Genomic DNA, 26173 nt, shown 5'->3' on the forward strand with positions numbered 1-26173 from the left:
CGGAGCGCGGCGACGATTTCATCGCCGTTGACGTCATACGGAACCTCACGGCGACAGAGACGGCAACGGCGACGACGACGGCGACGCCGACGGCAGAAATCTGCCTTTAGTGTCCATATAATTGCTAACGCAATAAAAGCTGTGGCCACAATTACTTCGTTTCGAGTGCGATCTACACGCATGATCCGTTCTTCATCGGCTGTGTAGAAGACACCGCGATTATTATATTCTACCGCGCTATCAACATAGGTAAACTATTCAGATTGAAATGATTGTTATCGTGCGAACGCTTCCTCGTAAAGATGACGTGCGCACCCTTTTTGATATTAGGTGACATTTACCCTTTACCACTCCGTGAGGGAATATAATCACACAATTTCACACCCCACGCGGACATATTTCACCTTATCGTAACGCTTTGCGGTAGCCCAAGCGATCTTAGATAGGTAGCTACAGTGTGTAGGATTTGCATGCCTATGTATTTATTTTGTGTTTTTATAATCTAGCGTACCAAAAGACTTATTTGTTGAAGCCGGTCCTCCTTGAAGCACCTCAGACTTCTCTGCGCTACTGGATACTATTCCTTCTCATACTACTTAGTGACGTATTGCGCCACTTTGCAAAAGCTGCCTATTCCCGGGTGACTAAGAAACAATGTTTCCAGGGACCCTGCCTTTGAGAATCTTCGAGCTAAGTTGCTCCAAGGTTTCCCGCTTCTCATCGTGCCTGCGAGCATATTTCTGCTAGTTTCGCTTAAAGCTTGTTGGCTTTTATACAAACTCTGACCAGTTTTAACCGTCATTTTCAGAGCATTTCGAAACTTCAGCAAGATGGTAACGGGTGAGTATTTATACTTCTGCAAGAAAACATACTTTCCTTCTGTGGAACTGCCTCCTCGGAGCTACGTCACGCAAGAAAGTCCGCTGCCTGCTGTGACAGCATACTAAGCCTCTGCTTCGCCATTTAAATTTTGATTCGGTTGATATGCCTCTAAAGTGCTGCAAGAATGCCCTCCCTATTCGACAGGAGAAATGTGCTGAACGAAACCTCTGACACCCAAGCAGAGCTTGCAACCAAGCATAGAAAAGCGGCACGAATGTGCGGCTTTTCTATGCTCCGTTTGAAATGTTGCAATTGCTTAGCTTCAGAAAGCTAAATTCGCAAAGCTTTTCTTTAATCAGTGCTCTTTAATATTGGCAGGGTGCCTTCAATAAATAACTTGAGTATATGTGCGCTGGTGTCTTCCTCACTTCCTCTGTGAAGAAGTTTCTTCTAAGTCTCATGTACCACCTCGGGAATCGCATCCTACTCTGGTCTGCGGCTATAATATTTATCATAACTGGCGTTTTCATGGCTAACTTGAAATCCAGTTTTTTTTTTCGGTCAGAAAATTGCGCTTTATATCAAGCTATTGAGATTCATCCCTTCCAGCTGCTTGGAACGCCGCATGTACCAGCCGCCATCACTATTGCAGCTTGACGTAGAAAGTTTTATAACACTTGGCGTACCAGAAATCAAAGCCGAAGTCCTCACGAAACACTATATCCGATAGATTGCAAGCAGCACTTTGTGTCTTTTGGCTTTAAGTTGGCTTTCCTGCTGGGCATTTTCTGCGCTCACGGACGAATCAGTGAGACATTAGAAGCTTCGTTTTAATACGGCAATTTTGCTCACGGTAGCCAACACAGGCTACGGTGCCGACGCCGACACCAGACTTCCAGCGACACGGGACCCTTAACGCGCTCACGTTAATAATAACTCCTGTATAAGTGATGTATTTTAGAACTTTCGTGAGCACCCGCAATTAACCCGGGAGGTTGAATTTGCCATGCATAAGTAGCTGATGGGTCTCATTCAACGAGCAGATTTCAAAGATCGAGTAGTGTGCTCGCTGCTAACATTACGCTGAGTGCTACTTGTTTCGCTGTGCGCAGGTTCACCTAATAAATAGTTATTTTTGTGAAATGAGTTCTGCCATTGTGGTTGTTCGCCGTCAATACTACGTGACAATATATAGAGATCAACGCAGAAAGTCTTTTTTCTACTCATATACGAATGCAATATGGGTGTTATGCTTAGGGATCACAAAGCCAACTGTAACCGTTGCAGTTCATGCTTGGAAACTCAGCGCGGAAACAGGAATAGGACTAGGTGTTTCCCGCGTAGGAAACACCAACCCATGTTTTTCACTGGCTGAAGAGGATATCCCTTGCTTTGAAGTTGGATATATCTATGGCATTGTCGACAAATCACACCGGTGCGCACCGGGACGCGCTGAGGCGACAATGATTGGATGAAACAACGCCCTGGTGAGATTTGTCGAGGATGCCATAGATATCGCCAGCAATCACTCGCCTACACCTTTGGCTTTACGGGGTTACTGGAGGTAAATATTCCAACTAATTGTTGGGCTGCCCTAACCGATAAAGCGCTAGAATATTTGAACATAACACGTGCCTTTGAAGTGACGCAGAGGTAATGAACACCGGATCCATGTCGTGTTCACGATTGGGTGCCAACCGGGCTTCTGTAATTTCAATTTTGGTGTTTTCATTGCACAGTTCTATATAAAGGCCTTTTCTGTAAGTAAACTCAGCTGGCAGTCTGCGCTCTCTGTGTTTCTTGTCTCTCTCTACGTTTTGCCTTGAGCTGTAAGAATATTTTGTAGGTGATAATTACATTTAGTTTTCGTGGTTTTGTTTAGTCACTAATCTGATGATCAGATATCAAGCCGTGGTTTTTAGTTATTCGGGTGTCACGTACTTTTGTCAATGACATCATTCCCAGGACGTGCTTGCTCTTGGTATCTACATTTCTATTTAATGAGCCATTCAAGTGAATTTAAGTGCTAATTGCAGTTTGCACCTCTTTTGTCCTAGCCCTACATTGGTGTTTTATTTTCAAACATTAAGTATTTCGAAATAGCCAAACTGTACATCCTTGTGCACTCTTTGCTCGAGTGCCGTTAAACAATAAATAAAACATGTGAAATAAAGAATTGCTTTCGAATGTCCTGATTCACAAGTCATACATACTTTGGGGAAGAAAATTTTGGGGGCGCCTAAGGAATTCTTATGACGTGTAAACGCGAGAGCAGTACTTGTTGCTGAGATTGTTGGTGAGTTTTCGCTGAGTAATGTCGCCGAGTTTAGTGTTGCGGCGAAATGTTGCAGAGTTTAGTGGGGCTGCATTATGTTTCCGATTGTAATATTGCTGCTTATGAGGTCGCAACAGCGCAAGACGACAAACCTACCATATTGAGGCCTCTGAACGGAGTTTTATTTGCGGAGTTCTCATTAAAGTTGTCTTTCATGCACATTGCGTTGAGTGTTCATTCTCGGTGACACCACTTTTCAACACGATGACACCACCTTGCCGAGCGATGACAGTACTTTTCCGAGTGATACTGCATTTCTTCATCGGATTCCTCGGCGAACTGCACCTCATACTCTGGGGGGATGTCGTAGTCGTCGTCCGACGGGTACCTGACGAGCGTTGTATCTTTTATTCGTCGTCGTCTCTGATGCGCTCCGGCGACGGCGGGCCCCCGACAACGCGAAAGGCAGAGGCTGCAGCTCACCGCGCTCGCTCCACAATCACTCGCTCTGCCATGTCGCGAATTTCGGTAGACTAAAGACAGACAGGGACCAGTCGCTAGTTTAAGACAAACATTTATAATTGAGAAAGCAAATGGCAAATAAAACAACACAAAACAAAGAATAAACAATACGACCTAATTCTACATATTCACCAAAGTCCTCCGATATCTTGAATTGATACGTCCTAAATATTTACATCTATCAGTATATATCATATCAGCATATATAAGCAAATTCAGTATACTGTAGTGATGGGCGATTTAAATGCAAAATTGGAGAAAAGCAGGCTGGTGAGCAAGCAATTGGCAACTACGGCATCGATTCTACGAACACTACAGGAGAGTTGTTGGTAGAATTCGCGGAAAGGAATAGGCTCCGAATAATGAATACCTTCTTCAGGAAGCACAGGAACAGGAAAATCCCTAAGGGAGAACCAAGGAATGAAATAGATTTCATTCTTTCTGCCGATCCCAGCATAGTGCAGGATGTAGAAGTGTTAGGTAGGGTAAAGTGGAGCGACCATAGGTTAGTGAGGTCTAGGATTTCTCTCAATTTGAAGAGAAAGAATAACACTAGTCAAGAAAGAACAGACCAACCTAGACGCAGTAAGGGTAAAAGCAGACTAATTCAGGCTGGTGCTCGCAAACAAGTATGCAGCTTTAGGACGGGAAGATGAAGACAACATAGAGGTAAAGAATAAACCATAACTAGGCTGATCTCAGAAGCAGCAATTGAAGTGGGAGGTAAGGCACCAAGGCAACCAGTAGGTAAGCTCTCCCAACTAACAAAGGACCTAATAAAGAAACGGCAAAACATGATAGTGTCAAACTCAAGAGACCACATAGAATTCGTTGAACTGTCGAAACTCGACAACAGGATGAAAGTAAGGGATATTCGAAATTACAACGCCCAAAAGATTGAGGAAGCAGTAAAATATGGACGCAGCATGAAATTAGTGAGAAGGAAACTTGGCACAGGACAAGGCAAAATGAATGCCCTGAAATATAAGCGGGGGTAATATCGTCAGCAATTTCGATGACACAGTAAAAGGAGCGAAAGAATTGTTTAGTGACCTGTACAGTTCCCAGAGCAGCAAAGCTATTTTCATTCGAAGTAGTCATGAACAGGATACAGAGGCTCCTTCTATAACTAGCGATGAAGTTAGAAAGGCCTTGAAAGACATGAACAGAAGAAAAGCTGCTGGAGAAGATGGAATAACAGTCGATTTAATCAAAGATCGAGGAGATATCATGCTTGAAAAGTTTGCGGCCCTTTATACGCAATGCCTTACGACTTCAAGTGCACCAGAAAGCTGGAAGAACGCCAACATCATACTCATCCATACGAAGGGAGACGTTGAAGAACTGACGAATTATAGACCCATTAGCGTGCTTTCTGTATTGTATAAAATATTTACCAAGGTAATTTCCAATAGAATCAGGACAGCACATGACTTCTGCCAACCAAGAGAACAGGCTGGCTTCGGAAAGGAATATTGTAAGATGGATCATAGCCATGTCACCAATCAGGTAATAGAGAAATCTGCGGAGCACAATCAACCTCTTTATATGGCTTTATTAGATTATGAAAAATCATTTGATTCAGTAGAGATACCAGCAGTCATAGAGGCACTGGGAAATCAAGGAGTTCAGGAGGCATGCGTGAATATCTTGGCAAATATTTAGAAGGATTGCACAGCAACCTTAGTTCTCCACAACAAAAGTAGAAAGATACCTATAAATAAAGGGGTCAGGCAAGGATACATAATCTCTCCAATGCTATTCACTGCATGCTTAGAAGAAGTATTCAATCTGTTAGACTGGGAAGGCTTAGGAGTGAGAATCAACGGCGAATATCTCAGCAACCTTCGGTTTGCTGATGACATTATCCTATTGAGCAACAATGGGGACGAATTAGAGAAAATGATTGAGGACCTCCACCTAGGAAGTGTAAGAGTGGGGTTGAAGATTAATATGCACAAGACAAAGATAATGTTCGATAGCCTGGCAGGGGAACAAGAATTCAGGATCACCAGTCAGCCTCTAAAGTCTGTTATGGAGTACGTTTATCTGGGTCAATTACTCAGAGGGAACCCTGATCATGAAAAAAAAATTACAGAAGAATAAAATTGGGTTGGAGTGCATACGGCAGGAATTGCCAAATCCTGACTGGCAGCTTACCACTGTCGTTGAACATAAAAGTGTGCAATCATTGCATTCTACCGGTGCTAACACATGGGACAGAAAATTGGAGGTTAACAAAGAAGCTCGAGCACAAGGACCTCACAAAGAGCGATGGAACGAAAAATGTTAGGCCTAACGTTAAGAGACAGGAAGAGAGCGGTGTGGATCAGAGATCAAACGGGGATAACCGATATAGTACTTGACAATAAGCGGAATAAATGAAGCTGGAAACGCCATGTAATGCGTAGGGTGGAGAACCGGGGGACCATTACAGTTAAAGAATGGATACCAAGAGAAGGGAAGCGCAGTCGGGGATGGCAGGCAACTAGGTGGGGAGATGAAGTCAGGATTTGCAGGCGCAAGTTGGAATCAGCTAGCGCAACACAGGGGTAATTGCAGTGTCCTGCAGTGTCCTATATTTGTGTCCTGCAGTGGACACAAATATAGGCTGATGATAAATATTTACACTGCGTCCGCCGACGTGGCCAAGTCACATCACCGTCACTGCTTCCGGCGACACGCCATTGGGCCGCCGATGTGTCGTAGACTCGACGTCACTATGTCTGACGTTCACCCCATGGTTGAGCTGGTCAGGGGGTCAGGACGGTGGGGTGACCGAGGCGCCTGGATCGCCCGGTCAACTCCGCTAGCCTGCGGGTCGTAGCCGCAGGAAACCCGGGAAGCGGCGCCCTCGGCCTGTAGCTGTGGCTTCCGGTGGGACGTCTACTTAGCTCGCGGGTGGGGACTGCGGCAGCTGAAGAAAAGCTTCTACTGGGTTGCCGCCGTCACCGCGATCCACGCTTCCTGTCCGGCCTCCAGCTCTTGCTGCCCTCGGTCGTCCCAGAACGTAGGTAGGCGTCTGTCTTCTGCTACGTGTCCCTCCTCCGCCTTCGCCACGTAGACGCAAGTCCATTTTCCCACTTCTTCTTTCATACCTTCTGTTCTATTTTTTTGATCGGACACTCTCGTATTTTCTAACTTCTCTTTTTTATTATTTCTTCCACCGACTTCTCGTGCTTTGTTGTCCTCTTCTAATCTTTTTCCTCTTCTCCCTGCTTCTTGGTTCATGACATGTCATCTAGTGAATCGCCCACAAGGCAGAGCCGAACCACATGCACAGACTCGAACAAAATCATCACTGTAGCCTGTTGCAACGATGGCGCAATACAACGGCAGGGCAGTGTTTAGTGCGCTCGGCTACGACGTGGCGGTAGAGCATGCAGAGGGTCCAATACTCAACGTGGCTGCTTGTTTTTATTACAAAACATTATATGACTCATGAAGCGTAAAATCCGCCATCCGGCCAGCGTTAACATTCGACGGTACCAAATACCTTCGTGACCCAGTGATGACGTCACGCTTCAACCTCAAAAAAGCCGACCTTGCCCACACTCAAAAAATAGACTTTGCCCAATTGGAAAATTGAATTTACCTAAAGTAAAAACCGACCAGCCCACTCCCGAAACTGACTTGGCCCACCCTCAAAATTTGGGTGGCCCAACCTCAAAATTGACATCGCCCGATTCGAGCAGATGACCAAGTGGTCACACCATGCGACATAGTGAAGTGACCAAGTAAAAATCTATTGTAAAGTGCCTTTTATTGCATCTTAGAACGTTGCAAGGCGGCTGCGTGGTCACGAGCTCAGAGTCCTTGAGTACGCCACTTCGCTCTCCTCGTCTTCGCTCGCTCGTCCAAACGCTGATATACAACACTTCCCCCCTCTAGTGAACCCCAACATATCTTAGTCAATTTTATGTTGACATGTTGAAATGCCTAGTCGCTCTGGCGCCTTCAGAACACGACCATAGTGACTGCGTGGTATACAATCGGGAACGGCTTGCGACTGTTCGGATCGCTGCGTTCTTTCGGGCGTCCCTGCTTCAGTGGGCAAATCCGGGTACGCATTAGGAGACGAGTCAGAAGCCGTGGGTGCATCTGCTGTCGGACGCTCGGCCCCTGAACTGAGGAATTGTCTTGTTGTAGTGAAACGATTGTCTTCGGGTGAGTCATTTCCTGGACAAGAATGATAGGGTGATTCTTGAACTGCGTTTTCAATCAACGTATATCTTCTTTTCATATGATCTATGTGACGCCTGTACCGCCTGCCATCCTGAGTCATCGTTGCAAAGGACCTCTTGCCGCATTATTCCACTACTACAGTGGGTAGCCAGGCGGGGTTATTGTTCAGGAAATTCTTTATCCACACCTTGTCACCTTTCACGTAACCTTTTCTCATATCGTCCACCCTTCCCCTTTCGGTGTGTTTCCGGGGGTGTAGCGCATCCAGATGAGAAGAAAGCTGCCTGCCAAACATTAATTCTGCAGGCGTCTTTTGCGTTGTGGTGTGCGGTGTCGTAGGGCTGCTTAAATGAAAAGCGTGACAGTCGGCAGGAGAGGCTTCCATCCATCAGTTTCTTGAGCGCCATCTTCGTTTCTGCAACCATGTGCTCCGCTTGTCCATTTGTGGCCGGGTGGTATGGAGCTGATGTTGCATGTTTGATCACGTTCAATTTGAAGAAGTGTTGCATTTGCGACGGAACGAATGCTGTGCCATTATCAGAAACTATCACTTGCGGTATGCCAAAAGTCGCGAAAAGCGATCATAGCACATCCGTGGCTGCGGCAGTAGACTGTGACGGCATTTGTCTTACTTCTAGCCACTTTGAGAAGGCATCCACAACGATTAAAAAGCTCTGATTGTTCACCGGCCCTGCAAAATGAACATGAACGATCTCCCATGGTTAACTTGGAAGGGGCCATTCCGGCATTACAGCTGCTGGAGGAAGATAGCTGTGCATCTGACATGTCTCACACGATCGGACCTTGGTCTCGATGTAAGCGTCCAACCCAGGCCACCACAGGTGACTGCGAGCGAAGCGTTTCATTCTAGTCATTCCTGAGTAGTTAGAGTGAAGGAGAGTCAAATACTCTCTTCCCTAGCCTCTGTAGGAATCACAACCCGTGTGCCCCATAATACGCAACCACGGTGCGTAGAGAGCTCTTGTACCCGGCTATTGTAGGGTTGGAAGTGTATACCTTGCCATGACGCTGTTGATCCTGTTTGCTACCCTTTGTAAACTTGAGGAAGCGTGGAGTCTTCCATTGTGAGCCTTGCTATTTCCTCGGAAGTTAATGGAGGTTTGCGCAAACCTTCAATCATCAATACCTCTCCTGGTGCCGCTAGCTCATCGACATCGGAAGCCAGAGGAAGTCGACTGAGCGGAACCGCCTTCTCATGTTTTTTTTTTCCTTCTCGGTGCAGCAACTCGTAGTCATAGGCGCTCACAATTATGCACCAACGAAGCATCCGGAGTGATAACACTTGCTGAATTTGCTTACTAGGGCACATGATTCCAAGAAGTGGCTTATGGTAAGTCACTATGAGTACATGCCGACCGGCAATGTACTGATGAAAATGCGTGACGGCAAACACTATTGCAAGCCCTTCTCTGTCGAGTTGGGAGTAGTTTCTCTCACATGTGCCGAGTGTTCTTGACCGAACGCTATTGGCAGTTCGTGCCCGTTTCCGTCCAACTGCGCAAGAACTGCTCCTAACCCATAAGGCAAAGTATCCTAGCTGAGCATCAATGGGCGAGAGTCGTCGTAATGCGCAAGAACCGTACACTCACGTAGTGCGTCCTTAAGTTTGTTGAAAGCGGCTTTGTGCGGGGCTTCTCATTTCCACTTAGCTTCTTTACCAATAGACGATGAAGAGGTTCGGCGATGGACGCTTTGTCTCGGAGGAACCGGCTGTAAAAACTTATCATTCCTAAGAATGACTGTAGCTCGGACTTATTTGTTGGTTCAGGCGCACTCGTTATCGCCTCAACCTTTTCAGACGTCGGCTCAACTCCGTTAGCGCTCACTTTGTAGCCCAGGAAATGCACTTCGCGTGCCGAAAATATACATTTTTCCTTGTTCGCTTTGAGACCTGACTGGTGCAAAAGCTCCAAAACTGCTTCCAGTCCATCTAGATGCTCTTCATTCGCGCTCCCATGATAAGGATATCGTCTAAATAAGCGTCTAAAAACCAATTGAAACGTTTCTTTTTGGCTGGATTCCCCCGCAGGCTACTTCGCGCCGTCTCAGAGTCACACCTTCAGAAATTCAAGCGCGATCAACAAAAGACAAGGGTGCAGCAAGCGCAGAGTACGGTAAGACCAGTTGTCATACCCTACACGCACCAAGTTGCCCACAACGTGAAGAATATTGCAAACAGTCGCCGTCGCCGTCGCGAGTGAGGTTCCGTATAGATAACATCATCGCCGCGCGTCGTATGCCCGAGCGGTAGCGTGCGGGGGACGCGCGCTATCACGGAGAGCGAACGCACAGGCGGAAAGCAAACGCGACCGTCGCGCGTGGGGGTATGGGAGGGAGGGAGGCGGGCCGACGCTGCGCTCCGGCACCAAAGGCCTATCTTGCAACCGGGCGCAAGGGGAACTTCCCACTCAATCTCCCACGCGCAAGCAAGGAAGCGGGACGGCAGCGCCGGAGGGAGCGGGGAGGGGGGGGGGGGGAGGGGCGCACTTCTACTCTGCCAACAACCGCGCTCGTCGCTCGCCGGCCGCACTGTCTCTTATCTCCACACGGCTCTGACCTTTTCTATGCGCTGTGCATTCGCCGCTCAGTTTCCGTTGAAGCGATAGACCGCACGTACCTTCGCCCGCTGCGACGTATATGCGCTTGCTGCCAGCGTTTTGACAGTCGTTGTCTGCGGTCATTCAGTGTGATCTATTTATGTTTGCTTGTGCGCGCTCACACCACGCTTGTTCATTCAGTTAGTAATAGTCGGGCCACGCAACGCACGCTACACATGCAATGCTGTCCGGATCGGCAGTGCAGCGCTACAGGTGTGTCCCTTCGCACGCGCTGCCCACGGGAAGCGCTTCTCACCAACACCACCGTTTCACACGCGCCTTCTCGTGGTCATCGAGTCTCTCTTCATGTCGGTCTACTTACGCCGCAGCACACCTGCTTACTTAATCAGCTCATGTTTACTACAATTCATATTGCTACCATAGCCGCTCACCTTACTTCGTGTCACATTGCTGTGTTGCTATCGCATTCATTGCTTCGCCCTTAGGGCGAAACTGTGACATTTTTTGATTCCTATTTCTCATGGCTTGACTTTTGTCGGCCAGACGAGAAGGTGCATTAACAAGCTTGCGAGGGAACATGAACTATCTTTAAAAGGTAAAGATGGAGCACACTTGCCATCCCACTGCAGTTCACATGATTGCCAGCCATATCTGGATTAGGTGCGGATTCTGGGTAAAAGCAAGGACGCCACAGCATTTGAGTTGTTAGAGGCCTTTCATATTAAGGTACGTGGGTCATTATGCATCAGTGATACGACAGTTTGTCTCTTGCAAGCGGAATTTTTTTTTCAGTAAATGGTTGTGATTTGCTCGATGCGCGTATGATGTTTTTTTTTTTCTGTATGCTGAGCATATCTGTGCAGGCAGTGAAAAAAGAAATGAATAAACAGTGGAAAGTTTGGCGCTCCCCTTGACCCCGTCTCTCTTTCAATATTTGCGCTAAGCGACCATATGGCCTAAGGTATAACTGAACCGACCAGCCCAGCAATAAGTTTTAACAAAGGTAGTTGGCGCGGACAGACAAGGAGTTTTTCCTTACGGGGACCTCGTTCTGCGATGAAAATATAGCCAAGACGCGCCTAACACTCCTGGGACAAAGTCGATCTTCCTTTCCAAGGATTCGACAAGGCTTTTAGCTCCCGGTCTGCTCACTGGTGTCGACTCAAAGTCGTCGGCACATACTGTCCCTAGAAAAGAGATGTCACATGACCACGGGATAACGTCCTGTAACAAAGTCACGTGCATGGGGCGTCGAAATAGAAGAAACGTCGATATAGTCGATACGCCCAGACACGCCGTGACCAGACACGCCGCGGCCTCGCCGAGGAACGCAAAAAGTATCGCACGGAAGAGTGAAGTGATTGAAGTTTATTCTTCTTTTCAGGGAAAAGAGGGGACCGGGACAAAAGGCGGCAAGGCCTGACCAGGCTCGGTACCCATACAGTTGGCAGTAAAATGTACATAAGAAGGTGCGACAAATATGTCAAAAAAGACTCTACAATGCGCACAGTGGAACTTAATTAGGGAAAAAGACAAACATGTGCAAGTTAATACTCAAGCATACAAAGTCACACACGTACAAATACAATGCATACATCACTGGTGAATTATTACACTAAAGATGCGACTTTACTTGTCCGCAACAAAGATAGATAGAAAAAAAACATATATATAAACATACGGTTGGTTACTTTTTTTTTACATTTGAATTTCTGTCACGAGCTGAAGTGGAAGAAAAAGAGGAAAGAAGAAGGGGGGGAAGCGGAAGAAGGATGAGGACCAAGCAAGCAAGCAAGGCTGACATGGTCTGGAAGGAGCGAGGTGGGAAATGCGAGAAGACGGCTAGAACAAAAGAAGGAAGAAGTCCGCTAGGAAACTGGGCGAAGAGAAGAACAACAAGGCGGTGAACGATTGGCTTCGAGATCGAAGAGTTGAGTAGGAGGAGGACACCAGCGGCCCTGCACCAGTCGGGCTTGATCCTCCACGCCCCGCGGCTGTGCACCGTGGTCGCCAGCAAAGGCTTGGTCCGAGGACAACGGCCCCGTCCTATGCTACGGGGATAACCTCACCGACGGCATCGCTCGACAAACCAGGCCGATTGTAGGGAGACAGCCCTCATCAGAGAAGCCAGCATTCCACCGGGCCATGCGCATGAAGCACATCAAAGCAGACACGTAATTAAGCGCCACATCGCACGTGACTTATTAGGACGTTTTAAGAAGTAGATATCGATCTCAGTGTAACGATTCTTGCGGTTGTGTATAGATTTGATGTGGACTTATCGCTGTGGTACATCGTAAATGTGTTTTGTGTGTCTTTGTCCTGATTCATGTCTCGTGCACCGGTAACCGTGACAATTTCGCCTTCAATCAAACGTCGTTTCGTGTTTGTCTTGAACACATTTTCAGATAAAAAGAAATCATTAGTAAAGGGAAATTTATTGGGGGCTTTGGGTACTTGGAAATATAGCTTTTCTCTACCATAATTCGTGCGCGTTTGTAGAACTCTTAGTTTTACCTCACGAAGGTTGTAATTTATAGTCCTGTCAGTAGCATAGTACAAACAGTTTCGTTGAATGTATTGGGACCGTTGTACATAACACACTTGGTCAGCTTGTAATATATGATGTTTAACAAGCAAGGGTTGTGTACGTAATTTTTGTGGTACACCGCAATAGCCCTCAATAGCACGCCAGGCTCCTTTTTGTAGCAGTAGTAGTTTATGGTAATTTGAAGACGTAGTCGTACCCCATACACGATTACAATAAGACCGTTTTGAGAAAAACAGTGCGTTATACATTGACACCTTTAACCAAACAGGCAAGAGTTTAGAAATCCTAAAAAGCAGACAACAATTTTGCTCAGTTCGGAAGCAAGTTGTCAGATATGTACAGACCACGAAAGACTTTCATTAAACCACACGCCAAGAAATTTTTTAGAAGAAACCTGAGTGATTTTTGTATAATCATAATGAACCAGTATAGGAGAACGTTCCACGGTGTTGATCGATTTGAAGAGAATATATTTTGTTTTATTTATATTTAAACTAAGCTTATTTGCCTGTAACCGATCACGGAGCTTCCGTAAAAAAGTGTTAACCATACTTTGGAGGGCGGATAATGAGCGGGAAGAAAAGATTTGTGTTGTCAGCGTACATTACCACATCTAGAGCATTATATATATCGGCTAGATCATTGATATATGTAATGAATAATAGACGCCCTAGTATTGATCCCTGCGGGACACCATGCATTATGGTTGGTGTATCGGAGGCGATGTTTTTGTTCGTGCGTATTGGGACCTATTGCTCAGATAACTTCTCAACAGGTTCAGCACAATATTGGTAACCACACAGTCCCAAAGCTTTTTAAGGAGAGTATCATGATGTACGCAATCAAAGGCCTTGCGGAAATCTTAAAATAGGCCAAGCGTATATTTTTTTACATTCAATAGTATCTATTATTTTGTCTTTAACAACTAACAGCGCTTGTTCCGGGGACCTAATTCTTATAAACCCATACTGTGAATCAGCATTGAGATTGTATTTATGCAGAAAATTGCCTATCCTAGAATTAATAACGCTCTGAAACATTTTCGATAGAACAGGTAATGCCGAAATAGGGCGGTAATTAGACAGTATATTTGTGTCACCACCTTTATATATTGTAAGCACTCGAGCCAATTTTAATTTGTCCGGAAAAACACCTGTTGACAACATAAGGTTTATAATGTTTGACAAGACATCGCATATAACGGTGCATACATCATCATCATCATAATCAGCCTATATTTATGTCCACTGCAGGACGAAGGCCTCTCCCTGCAATCTCCAATTACCCCGGTCTTGCGCTAGCTTATTCCAACTAGCGCCTGCAAATTTCCTAACTTCATAATCCCACTTGGTTTTCAGCCGTCCTCGACTGCGATTCCCTTCTCTTGGTATCCATTCTGTAACCCTGATGATCCACCAGTTATCCATCCTACGCATTACATGGCCTGCCCAGCTCCATTTCTTCCGCTTAATGTCAACAGAGGAAATGGAGCTGGACAGGACATACATACTTTAGGGGAATTACTTTTATATCGTCATATCCAGCGGATACATCGTTCTTTAAAGAAAAAAATAATGTAGCTACTTCTTGAGGGGTTGTTGGTGCGAGTGCTATCGAATTCAGTAATGGAATGGTGAGGCCCATAAAACAATTAACCGGAGTTTGCGTAACAAGATTTGGTGAACCGACATTAATGAAGTAGTCATTCAGGGCGTTTGATAGCTCACGGTCAGTTAATTTACTGTTGTATCTTGTAACCAGCAGGGGGGCACGCGTGTGGGCACTTCAGCACCACCATTACAGTATAAATAGCCTGCCCAATCAGGGGGGCGTGTCTTCGGATATGTGTTTGTACCGGCCAGTCGTTGTCAATAAACCTCTTGCGCAATTGCCGTCTCTTTCGTAATGGCGACGACAATGGGATGAACCGGCGGCCCTGATTCAAGCAGCAAGCAGCAGCAGACATCATGGACAACGGACTACCACCATCCTCTAGCCACCAACCGTTCGTCGGGCGCCTGACGGAATTCGGTACCACGATTTGTAACATGGCTATCTACTTTGAGTGGTTCGAGGCTTTTGCGAGAGAGATTAAGCTGGACGAACTAAGCAAGACGGACGTTCTTATCATGATAGTGGGTGGCAGCGCGTACGCCACCTTGAGGAACTTGATGTTTCTGGAGGCTCCTGAAAAGACGACGTATCAAGAAATAAAACAGGCACTTCTGAACCATTACGTGCCAAAGCGGTCGAAAGTCACGGAGCGTTACAACTTCCATAAACGCACACAGGGATCCCCGGAGGCAGTTGACGACTTCATCGCGGAATTAAAGCGGTTACCAATGAACTGCTCGTTTGGAACATTTTTAACTGAGGTGCTCAGAGACCAGCTTGTCGTGGGTGTGCGCAGCGAGGCTATTCGATGCAAGCTTTTGGCCGCTGAAGACAACGAAGGCCTAACATGAGACAAGACGTGTGTTATCGCCACGTCCATGGAAGCCGCGGAAAACCAGGCGAGGGAGATGCTACCGGGACGAGACGTGACCCGAGAACAAGAGGATGACGTCAAGTGGCAACGCGGCTACAGTGCCGCGACTACGCGGTCGACCAGCTACTGTCGGCGAAGTGGTACGGCGGCTGCGAGGAAAGGGTCCGCTGACAAGAACAGGATGCGGTCGTGTTTTGGTTGTGGGAGTCGCCACCACCAGCAGGACTGTCGGCACATCAAGGCAAGGTGCTAAAGTTGTTCGCAGACGGGACATTTGGCTATTAGGTTTAAGAGAAGGCAGATAAATTTCACCGCGGAAGAGGACGTGTCTATCTTAGAATTGCACGCGCTAGGAGAAAGAGTTCAACGGTACAAAGTTGATATGAATGTAAATGGACAAACCATTGCCACGGAAATAGACATGGGCTCAGCGGTATCTATTATGGCTGAAAGTGAATTTGTGAAATATTTTGGACATCTGCCATATCAGCCTGTGCAGTTTCACTTATGGACATACAATGGCTCAAGGGTTCCCTTGAAGGGCAGTGTCACTGTAAATGTAGCTCATGAAGGCAATTCTTTTAGACTGCCGCTCGTGATAGCTCCGAATGAACAGGGGCGCACGATACCGGCATTGCTTGGCCGAGACTGGTTGAAGCATATTCGCCTAAACTGGTCACATGTTTTGCGAGTGAACACAATCGCTAAACAGGAGGGGTTGCTAGACAAGTACAAGGATGTGTTCACGGGCCCCATTGGAACTATTAAGGGGTTTGTGGGCTCCATTGTTTTGAAGCAGGGAGCACAACCTGTATTCTGTAAAGCCAGGACAGTACCGTACGCCCTGAAAGACAAAGTTGGAAAAGAGTTGAAGGAGTTGGAATCGGCGGATGTGTTATACCCGGTGCATGAAAGCCAATGGGCAAACCCTGTCGTAGCAGTTATGAAGAGTGATGGAGAAGCTGCCAGGCTGTGTGGTGACTACCATGTGTCTTTAAACCTCTGTATTACGGTTGTGTTCGCGCCGTTGGCAGGGGGAACTTGTTTCAGTGTGCTTGATTTATCAAAAGCGTACTTGCAACTTCGAATGGATGACCCTTCGCAAGTGTTGCTAATGATAAATACACACCTTGGCCTTTTCCGTTTCACACGTTTACATTTTGGTGTCGTGAGCGCACCTGCCATTTTCCAGTCAGTAATGGATCGGGTATTGGCTGGCTTGGAAGGCCAGTGTGATATCTCGATGATGTTCTCATAGCAGGAAAGACCGAACACGAGTGTCTGAGACGCACCGAACAGGTGCTGCAGAGACTACGGAAGCATGGGATACGTGCCAACGTTGATAAATGTCAATTCCTTAAAAGCCGCGTCCGCTATCTTGGTCACGAAATTGACGCGGTTGGCATGCATCCTACGGAAGATAAAGTAGAAGCAATATCATATTGAGGGCTCCAACTCCGACTGGTGTCTCCGAATTGAAGGCTCTTCTAGGGTTGGTGAACTTTTACGCTAGGTTCCTTTCCCAAACATCACCGACCTTAGAACCGCTCTACAAGCTCCTTAGAAAGATTGTCCGTAGGAATGGACAAAAGAGTGTAAACCCAGCTTTCAGAAATGCAAGCTGCTTCTGAGCGAGGACTCAGTGCTAGCTTTGTACAATGTAAACAAACCGCTGCGCCTGACATGTGACGCATCGGCATACGGCCTTGGAGCGGTGCTCACGCACACCGAAGGTCGCGGCGAAAGACCTATCGCATTCGCGTTACGCACACTTACAGCGGCCGGAAGAAACTATGCACAAATTGATCGCGAAGCTCAAGCCATTATTTTTGGCATTAAAGAGTTTCATAAGTATTTGTTCGGTCGGCAATGCGAAATAGTGAATGATCGTCAGCCGCTGGCGCTGTTGTTTGATCCCAAGAGACACAGCAGTCAAGTAGCGATAGCAAGAATGCAGCGATGGAAAAGTTTCTTGGCTTGTTGTCACTGTGTCATCAGGTACAAGAAGGGCCAACAAGTGGGCCACGCAGATGGCTTATCGAGGCTTCCGATGGAAACAGCTGCGGGGGAAGAACAATAAATTTTTTTTCGTCTCTATCAGAGGTTTCGTTTACAGCCCAGGAAGTGGCTGAAGAAACAAGCAGGGATGAGGTTCAGAGAGCGGTAGTAGACATGACGTGGTGCGGTTGGCCTCAAGAAACAGAAGAGCAATACCGCCCGTATTTTAATCGTCGACATGAGTTGTCGATGGAGCCGGGTTGTTTACTGTGGGACAGTCGGGTTGTTATACCGAAAGCTCTTAGGCCAAGTGTTCTGTCTTTATTACACGAGAGCCACCCAGGAATGACGAAAATCAAAATGCTGGCGCGTAGTTGGATTTGGTGGCCAAATCTTGTTATAGAAGTAGAAGACATGGTACGAGCGTGCGAGGTTTGTGAAAGCGTACGGAATTCAGCGCAATCAGTACCGGTGCAACCGTGGCCAATAGCTACAAACGCTTGGGAGAGGGTTCATTTAGATTTTCCGGACGTGGAAGGGAGATCATTGCTGCTGGTGGTAGACGCGTACTGAGAATGGCTCGAGGAAAGAGTAATGCATGGCACATCAGCCTTGGCCATGGTGGAGGCGGTATGGAGTAGGGCCGCGATTTTGTAGCGTTGCCTTCCGCTCGATTATATGCCACTCTTAGGGCGCGTTCACACTGAGACATTCGGCGTCTGGAGCGGCGCGGAACCCAGTTCGGTGGCGGCGAGATCCGCCGGAATAGCCCTTTCCGCGCCGATCGCTCCTGGGCCGATTTTTGCGGCAGCTGCCGCCGGATTCCCTCACCGCGGGCCAATCGGAGCGCGAGTGAGAAATTCCAAAGATGGCGGCCAAGTCCGACGCGCTCGTCATGTCACAGTCTTCAAGGCTCGTCGCGACATCGGAAATGCTCATCGAATAGGTGCGTGCCCACCCCATCGTTTTCGACAAGCACCATGTGAAGCACAACGTGACCTGAAAAAGTTGTCGCAGTTTCACCTGAAAGGTGAAGCATCAATTGCGATAGCAAATTTGTAGAGAGATATACGGAGTAATGATATTAGCTTTATCAGCTGTATAAACTTGGACATGCAGCAGCACCGGCAACGCGCCGAACTGTTGTCGACGCCGTCGGCATTTTGCCCGCGTTCGCTCAAAATGCGTGCGGCGTTGGTGACTGTTGCCGGAGCCTCTGATATAAATAGGCACTTGGTGCCGCAGCTAAACGTCGCCTCCCTTCCCCCCCTCCCCCACGGCCTCTCGCGCATCGGAAGAAGGCGCGTTTGCTCTACATATATGGTGATTGTAAAGGAGGAAAGAGACGCCTACTTCTGCAGCCCTTAAGGAAGCACGGCGCAGAACGCGCGTTTGTTCTCCGCCGTGCGTTCACTCCCCGTGAAAGAGCGCGTCCCTCGCGCCCTTTCACTCGCACATACAGCGTTCGGCGGCGCGCGGCCACGATTTCATCTCCATTGACGTCATACGGAACCTCACGGCGACGGCGACGGCGACGCCGACGGCGACGCCGACGGCGACGGCGACGCCGACGGCAGAAATCTGCTTTTGAGTGTCCATATAATTGCTATCGCAATAAAAGTGGCGTGACCCAGCTTCTCGCGGTCTTGCAGGACGAACCCCCCGCCACCGCTGGCGTCGTTGCTTTGGCGAATGCTTCTACGCGTCGTGCATCGCCAGCAAGGTGTATGCCAGCAGGCTTAGCATCATCGTCGTTGCAAGCAGTGACGAAGAGCCGCAAAATAAAAACATGCCTACTCGATACGAGAGGAGATAAGTGCGTAGTTTCGATAGAGTGTATAGAAAAGCGGAGTGCGTCCAGCGAACGCCTTGGCAAGCGCCCATAGGCTGAGGCGAGCTCACGGGCTGAGTAGCTGTCGTCTGCTCGACGCACCGTCTTTGTTGCGTCGTTCGCTTCGTTTCTGTCACGCTTTCTCTACTTCGTTTACTAAATTTTGTTGACAAAATCACTGTTTCCATCACCGAGTATGAAAACTAGATGCAGCAGAGTGAAACGCCTGTCACAGCTCCATGCTGCTGCGGGGTAGGGTCTGCGACGCCACAAGGCGTCTGGCCGACGTTCCGGCGGCGCGGTAGGCAAGCAGTATGAACGACGCGAATTTCGGCGGCAGGAGAAATCCGTTCGCTGTAGACGCCGGATTCCCCAGTGTGAACGTGCCCTTATCATCCACCGTTCACAGCCGGCTGATCGCTTTGATAACGCTGGCGGGACGTCGCTCTGACCACTGACAAAGCACAAAAAGTGCGAAAAGAAATATCATCATAGAAGCAATCAAAGCAAACAATTCTCTTGATTGAGAATCATCTTATAATAAGTCTATTTAAATCACCCATTAAAATTAAAGGTAGTTTAGTGGAGTTTAGGAAAGTAAAAAGGCTTTCCAAGAACTCAATTGTGATTTATTACCCTGAGGGGGTCTATAGATAGCAATAACGATTATATTCTGTAATGATATAGCTAAGCACTTAAAGTTGTGATTTGTAACTGTAACATCGCTAACCAGAGAGTGAGAATGACATTTTTTTAACATATACAGCAAGGCCACCACCTCTTCCATGGGCCCTTGATAAAACATTGTAAGTATAGTCATCGAAGCAACACTCGTCACCATCAGTGCCAAACCATGTTTCAGAAAAAAGCATAACATCAAACTCCACCGACAGAGACCCTAGAAATGGCTAAGGATATTTAGTTAAAAAGCCGATAAATATAGTTTACTGGCACTTTTAAAGCTAGAATTAGAATGATAAATTTTGTGTCTAGTACAGGCCGGTAGAAAAAGCATCGTGATAAGTCAGGAATCTTGAGCATGCTGCAAAAAATAATGTTATTATCTATTCATATTTGCCAGATCAGCCAGATCTTGAATCCTAATAGCGTCCATGTGTTCATCTTTCCGCGCGAAAACCTTGCCCCCACTCGCTCAGACAAACTGCCATGCCACTTCTTTCTTGCGGGCAATAGCGGCATCAAGCAGCTGTTTGTTAGTTTGCGTTAGAGCCCTTATACTTCGTAAAGCATACAATTTCGCATACAACTTCGCATACAATTTCTATATGGAGGGATATATATATATATATATATTGACGCCAAATAAGTTGGCACGTGGTGACACTGGCCCCTTGAGGCGAGATCGACGAAGTTCGTGGTTGCGCGCGCGCTCTCCGAGGTCCAGCCTTTGCTAAAGGCCGACGTGCTTTTGCCTATCTGTTGGTGGTCAACTATTCTAGCTGTACTAGCTGGGTGACAATATATATATGACACCTGCGGCATAAAGGATGTTCCACATCCGCCGCCGTGGTTTGCGAGTGGTGGCGCTGGCTGTAACACTCCCAGGGTTAGTTCCAGTTGTAAAACATAAATACCCCAGAAAGTTGTTGGGAAAATGGCGCCGCGGTAGATCAATGGTAAGAGCATCGCAAGCGTAATTCGAAGACGTGGGATCGTTCCCCACCTGCGGACAGTTGTTTTTTCAGCCATTTTCATTTCCATTAATTTATGATTTCTTTGTTTGAATTAGTAAGTACGAGTAATTTCCCTATGCTATCTTTGGTGTCATTGTTTGTGAGCTTCTTATGATATATATATATATATATATATATATATATATGCACATGTGCACTTGTTTATCTTTCACCGTGACCGCCTTTCACCCGCTCACAAATGCTAAACGTTATCGCTCGGCGCAGGACGCGACTGCATGTACCTGAAGTTTCTCGAACGTTATCGATGCTTCTATCCGTTTTCTGTTGTTACCGACGCTTATGTAACCTGATTGTATGAGCGACGCGAACTGTCTAGTATTTTCCGGAAGACACGCGGGCACCACGGATTACTCTGGAACCTTCGATGTCTCATATAGAAAAGCCGACGCGTTTCGCCGTTGATCAGATTTCGACGATCGCTTACTGTGTTCGCCGCTATCAGTGTGCTTCGAGTGCAACTTGCCTTTGTGGGTACAGGTTCACCCAATAAAATGTTCGCTTCATCATTCACAGTTTTGCAATTCTTTTCTTCACCGCAACTACTACGTGACGATATACACAAATGCAGTGATGGTAGATCTTTTTTCCTGTTTTGATAACTATTTTTATCAGTGTATAAACGAGCGCTAACGCCGTACCATGGCGATTGCGATTGTATCGCGTGCACTACATTTGTCAAGGGCGTGCCGCAGGACCTTGTTGCGAATGGTTGTAAAACACGTTTACGATCGAATGCCAACATCCTGGCCTCCAGCAAACCCTCAGTAAGCTAAATAATCCGCTCCGTCCTTGCTACTTCAATTCTCGGCGCGTATAAGCTATGATGCCCAAAGGCTGGCGGAGGGCACGGACCCACCAGCCTTGGTGTCCTACAGCAAATGCGTCTCGGAGACATAGTGGCCATACGAAATAATAGTTGAACGAACAAGCAAGCGAACGACTAAACGAACGAGCAAACGACTAAATGAACGACGACTAAACCAGCCAGTGAACGAGCGGGAGACCTCATGTTTACCCTTGCATCGAAACCTTCCCCCACTTTAATGCTCACGCGAATTAGCACGTACGTCTCAAAGACCTATGATGCTGTCGTTCGGCGACGAACGCGCCCCGTAACTCCGTTTCGGGAGAGCACGCACGCTTTTCATCGGTTGCATTGTATCGCACATCCACCGGGCGGCCGCCAACGACGAACAAGAACAGAAGAGGCAAGCAAACCTGTTCGCTCTTAAGAAAGGTAGTAGTAACCACAGAGAGCACAGTTGCTTTCCTAAGATTTATTTTCATGCTCGAGCCTCAAATGTCAAAAGGATTGAGCTGAATCGTAAGAGTTTCGTAATCACGTTTTCACACGCAGTTGCGCGTGCCCGCGAATTCAAGCCTGTTGGCGTACAAAACGATTAAGCTTCTTGCCTTTGCTGAAACTATTTTGGCATGCGAACGCGCAGCAGGTCATGGTGATGGAAAATGCCGGGAAACGACGTCGGACTTGCCGCAAAACTTAGCTCAAGGCGTTCGCAAACCCAAACAACACGGAAGAGCGACGGCGCCAACATGTGCTCCTCGCCGGTCGGTAGACGCTTCTCGTGCGAAAATGGCGATGGAGCCCGATCGTAAACAATAGGGAGCCTAAATGCAACGCCCTTTAAAATAGCGCTTGAATGAAGGCTCCCTAGTAAACAAACGCAGCCGGCGCCCGGCGGCGCCATGGCCCATAAGGCCAATAACGACGCGGCGTCGGCCTCGGACAGAGCTTGCGAGGAGGAGGCGGCATTCTTCAAAGCGTGTCGCTACTTTTACACTGAGGGGCTTTAAGTCTGTCTAAGATGCTCTCGTTCACATAAACGCTCTCGGTCCCAGATAAACCTTTGTTACCTTTAGCTTCCTAAACGCATGACGCTTATCTCTCCGATCAAAGCGCACCAAGATATTGGTCTAGCCTGACTTGCGCGTTGGGATCCGGTGACACGTGTCAATGTAATGGCTAGTAATTTGTTGTTTAAAAACGTCACCAATTTTTTTACAATGTCAACAGGAGTCTCGTCTGACTTGATGCCTTTTATTTCCAAGTTATTTAACCGGGTATACTGTTAGAACTCTTCAACTCTCCGCGTTGAGCGCCTGTTTTCATTTTGGAGGGTTTCGTTAATCTTAATCAGCTCACCAATTTCCTGTCGAAGTGCCTTCACGTCAGCGCCAATTGCCTTTGTTCCATCACACGTGTCACTGCAAAATTTAACTATTTCCTTCAAACTACGCCACTCCAACCTCACTTCCCGTTTGAAGTATTCAAGAGCCTTAATAAAGTCCTTAGCATTGCCACCCATTCTTAGAGATTACATGCACACATACAGTCAAAGTTTGGCAGCAGTGCGCAGCAATGGAAGACGTAACTACTATTTCAACAACGCGGAAGTCTCACCTGCGCAAAACGGGTGGGTGAGCGAACTTGTAGACTGCTTGCGTACCACTGCCAAACTGAGCTGCCGCTCGTGATGCCGTGCGTTATAAAGGCAGCACGTACGAGCCTCTCACGCTGATTGGTGGGCTCTGCGGCGATGCGCCAAGTAGCTGGGAAGCCAGGCCGTTGAATCAGCGATCTTGTCACTTAACCGTACGAGATGAAATCTCATATCTCAATCACAAATCTCTCAGCCATATTCCTTTCCGATGCAATGCACGTACGGAGACTGAAGTGCAACCGTAACTCTTTTTGAAGATATGGGCCTCATTTATGCCACGACTATCTGATGACAACGCGGTCACACAATCAGTCAAGTAATGCTCTGGCATCAAAAACAGAAATAAGGTATTTTTTCATTGTGAACTCCAACCTGTTGGCAGCCTTTCAGTATATAGGCAGCGCCTGAGCATACAAAGTTCACATACATTTTTCCTTTATGTACCAGTATGCGTGCTTCAGTTGCTTATCTAATGTATTCATTTATGCTATGCTAAGTCGGTTTGGACAAGCTTCACTAACGAACACTATAGCTGTTTAATACTCACAAGGAAGAAATTTAGAAGGAGAAGTTGTTGTGCGGGACTTTCCATCTTTTAATTCCGCAGTAACTTTCTACGAGTAAACATACACACTTCGATGGAACGCCGTGAATCCACATCTCTTACAAATATTGGGGAAGCACTATGTAAACCTGCAATAGGCGCCTTGTATGCATCTAATGTAGGGCTTGGGGTTTACGCGTACAGAATAGCACGCGTTGAATGATGATGATATAAACTTTAATTTTCGAGACGGTGTTCCCGAGCGTTTGAGCTGTGGATCACTCTAGGTGGGAGGGTCCCTCATTCCAGGAATCCTCTGGCCGCGATAGCATCCCGGGCTCTGGCGACAAGACGTCGTTGTTCGTCCAGGGCCGGGGTGGAGATCTTGGCCTCCCACGTCTCGGCGAGGAGGTTCACGTCTTCGGACGTTGTATGTTTTGTAACGGCGTCTTCGGGGCGCCACGGGCACTCTAGTAGCAAATGCGCCAGAGTGTCTGGCACGGCGCCGCAGATCGGGCAGTTGTATGTGTGTAGGGTCGGGTGGATGCGATGCATGAGGATCCCATGGGTGTACGTATTGCTCGGCAGTCTTCGGAATGCGGTGCTTTCCTCTTTCGTCAGTTTTGGATGAGGTGGCGGGTACACCCTGCGTCCCAATCGGTAGTGTTGGAGGATGGCGTTATACGTGGGGGGTATTGTCTCCGTTTCCGTTGCATCACCAGGCGGTAGGGGGTCTCGCGTTGAACAACGGCAGTGTTTACGGGGCTATCCGAGCGCGAGAACAAAGCCTGAAAGCTTCACCTTCGTATTCTAAAGAAGACACACAGACACAAGCAAAGTATGCCGGCTGGCACTCAAACGCAATCTTCCAAAAGACGTGCTGGTTATATATGATTAGGAGGCAAGCTAGTAATCCTCGTCGAATACAGTACACATTAATTTTGTATCTCAAGTCCTCCTCAATAGTATATGTAGCAGTCTATCGCCTCATGTACACCGGTTAACTTCATGCACAAAAAATGTTTATCAAAAAGGCTGCACCATTATGGAAAATTTGTGTCATGTAACGAGGCTGCCGTCACCCGAAAAATTGTTTTATTACAGATGTGTTAAGCTATCGCGACGCCGTAGATGTTATTGCTAAGCAGTACAGGCACGTTAAGGTAAACCGTATTTATCTCTATAGTAGCGAAACCGGCATTTTCCAGCACACCCCCGCTTTCGCGATTCATGTGGCAACCGCTAACACATTTCTCGGTCAGTCGGGACAGGGTATCTTGTATAAACCTTGAGAAGGTGCCTTTCTTGTAGCCGACGTGCTCAGAGAAGAGAAGGCGACCGTCCTAGAAGCACAGAAAAAAAGGGTATCCTAGCATGAGAACTTGCATCTCGAATAAAAAAAAAAGCCCAACTCCGAAGCTGTTGTGGAACTTAGTAAGAAACTGAGTAAGAGGAGTGTATGGGGGCAAGAAATGACTATTCAGATCCGTGCTGGGAATTATGTTACGTTATATTGAATACGTTTCGGAGGAAATCACTTGACTCGTTGGCATTTTATAGTCTTACCTCACTATCAGACGTTTTTTGTAGCTTCTGGGACCCAGCCTGTGCTGGTATAATGCCAAAAAGGGAAAAGGGATGCAACAAGTTGAGCGTCATGGAAGGTTCTGTTCAAGATGTTTGTTATTACTTGCAATGAATGAATGCTAGGTGTTCTTTGCTTAGTTGCGCCATATTTTTAGAAATTGCCTCTGACAGATAGAAAATTCTACACCTACAGGTAAATTACTGGATGAGGCGGCCATTAGTTTTGTGCGAAATCAAAATACCTAATTGAATAAATAACACAACTACACTAATGACTTTTTAAATTAATTATTTGATGGCACATATTTCCGTCTACGAATTTTAGCCGGTCAGTTCACTTTGCATATCCGATTGAAACGAATTCTTAGTATTACACCAGTTTCAAGATAATAATTTTCAATGTGTCCGACGAAGTGCATTGGCATTCCAGTTGTTTTTGTGCTTCAATGCAAAAAATAGGCTTTTCATACAAAACTGCAGCAGCAGTGCACTATCACAAGTTTGACGGCGCATATCTCGAAAGTGGTGCCACTGGCTGCGATTCGTAGATTGAAATATATGCCGTAAAGTAATTATTTTATTTTTATTTATTTATTTATTTATTACAGTCAATC

At 47.0% G+C, this 26173-nt stretch overlaps 1 protein-coding gene across 1 annotated transcript in view; it reads right to left on the bottom strand.

Annotated features, from left to right (window-relative positions):
* The window catches only part of LOC125947415 (putative methyltransferase-like protein 7A), a 62132-nt gene extending 38553 nt beyond the window's left edge, over nucleotides 1–23579 (bottom strand). Inside the window, exon 1 of the mRNA XM_049672106.1 lies at nucleotides 23389–23579. The gene's annotated coding sequence lies outside the window, so the exon portion shown is untranslated. The remainder of the gene's footprint in view (nucleotides 1–23388) is intronic.
* Nucleotides 23580–26173: the final 2594 nt, after the last annotated feature.

The sequence above is a fragment of the Dermacentor silvarum genome, chromosome 8 (assembly GCF_013339745.2).
Source record: "Dermacentor silvarum isolate Dsil-2018 chromosome 8, BIME_Dsil_1.4, whole genome shotgun sequence".
NCBI lineage: Eukaryota > Metazoa > Arthropoda > Arachnida > Ixodida > Ixodidae > Dermacentor > Dermacentor silvarum.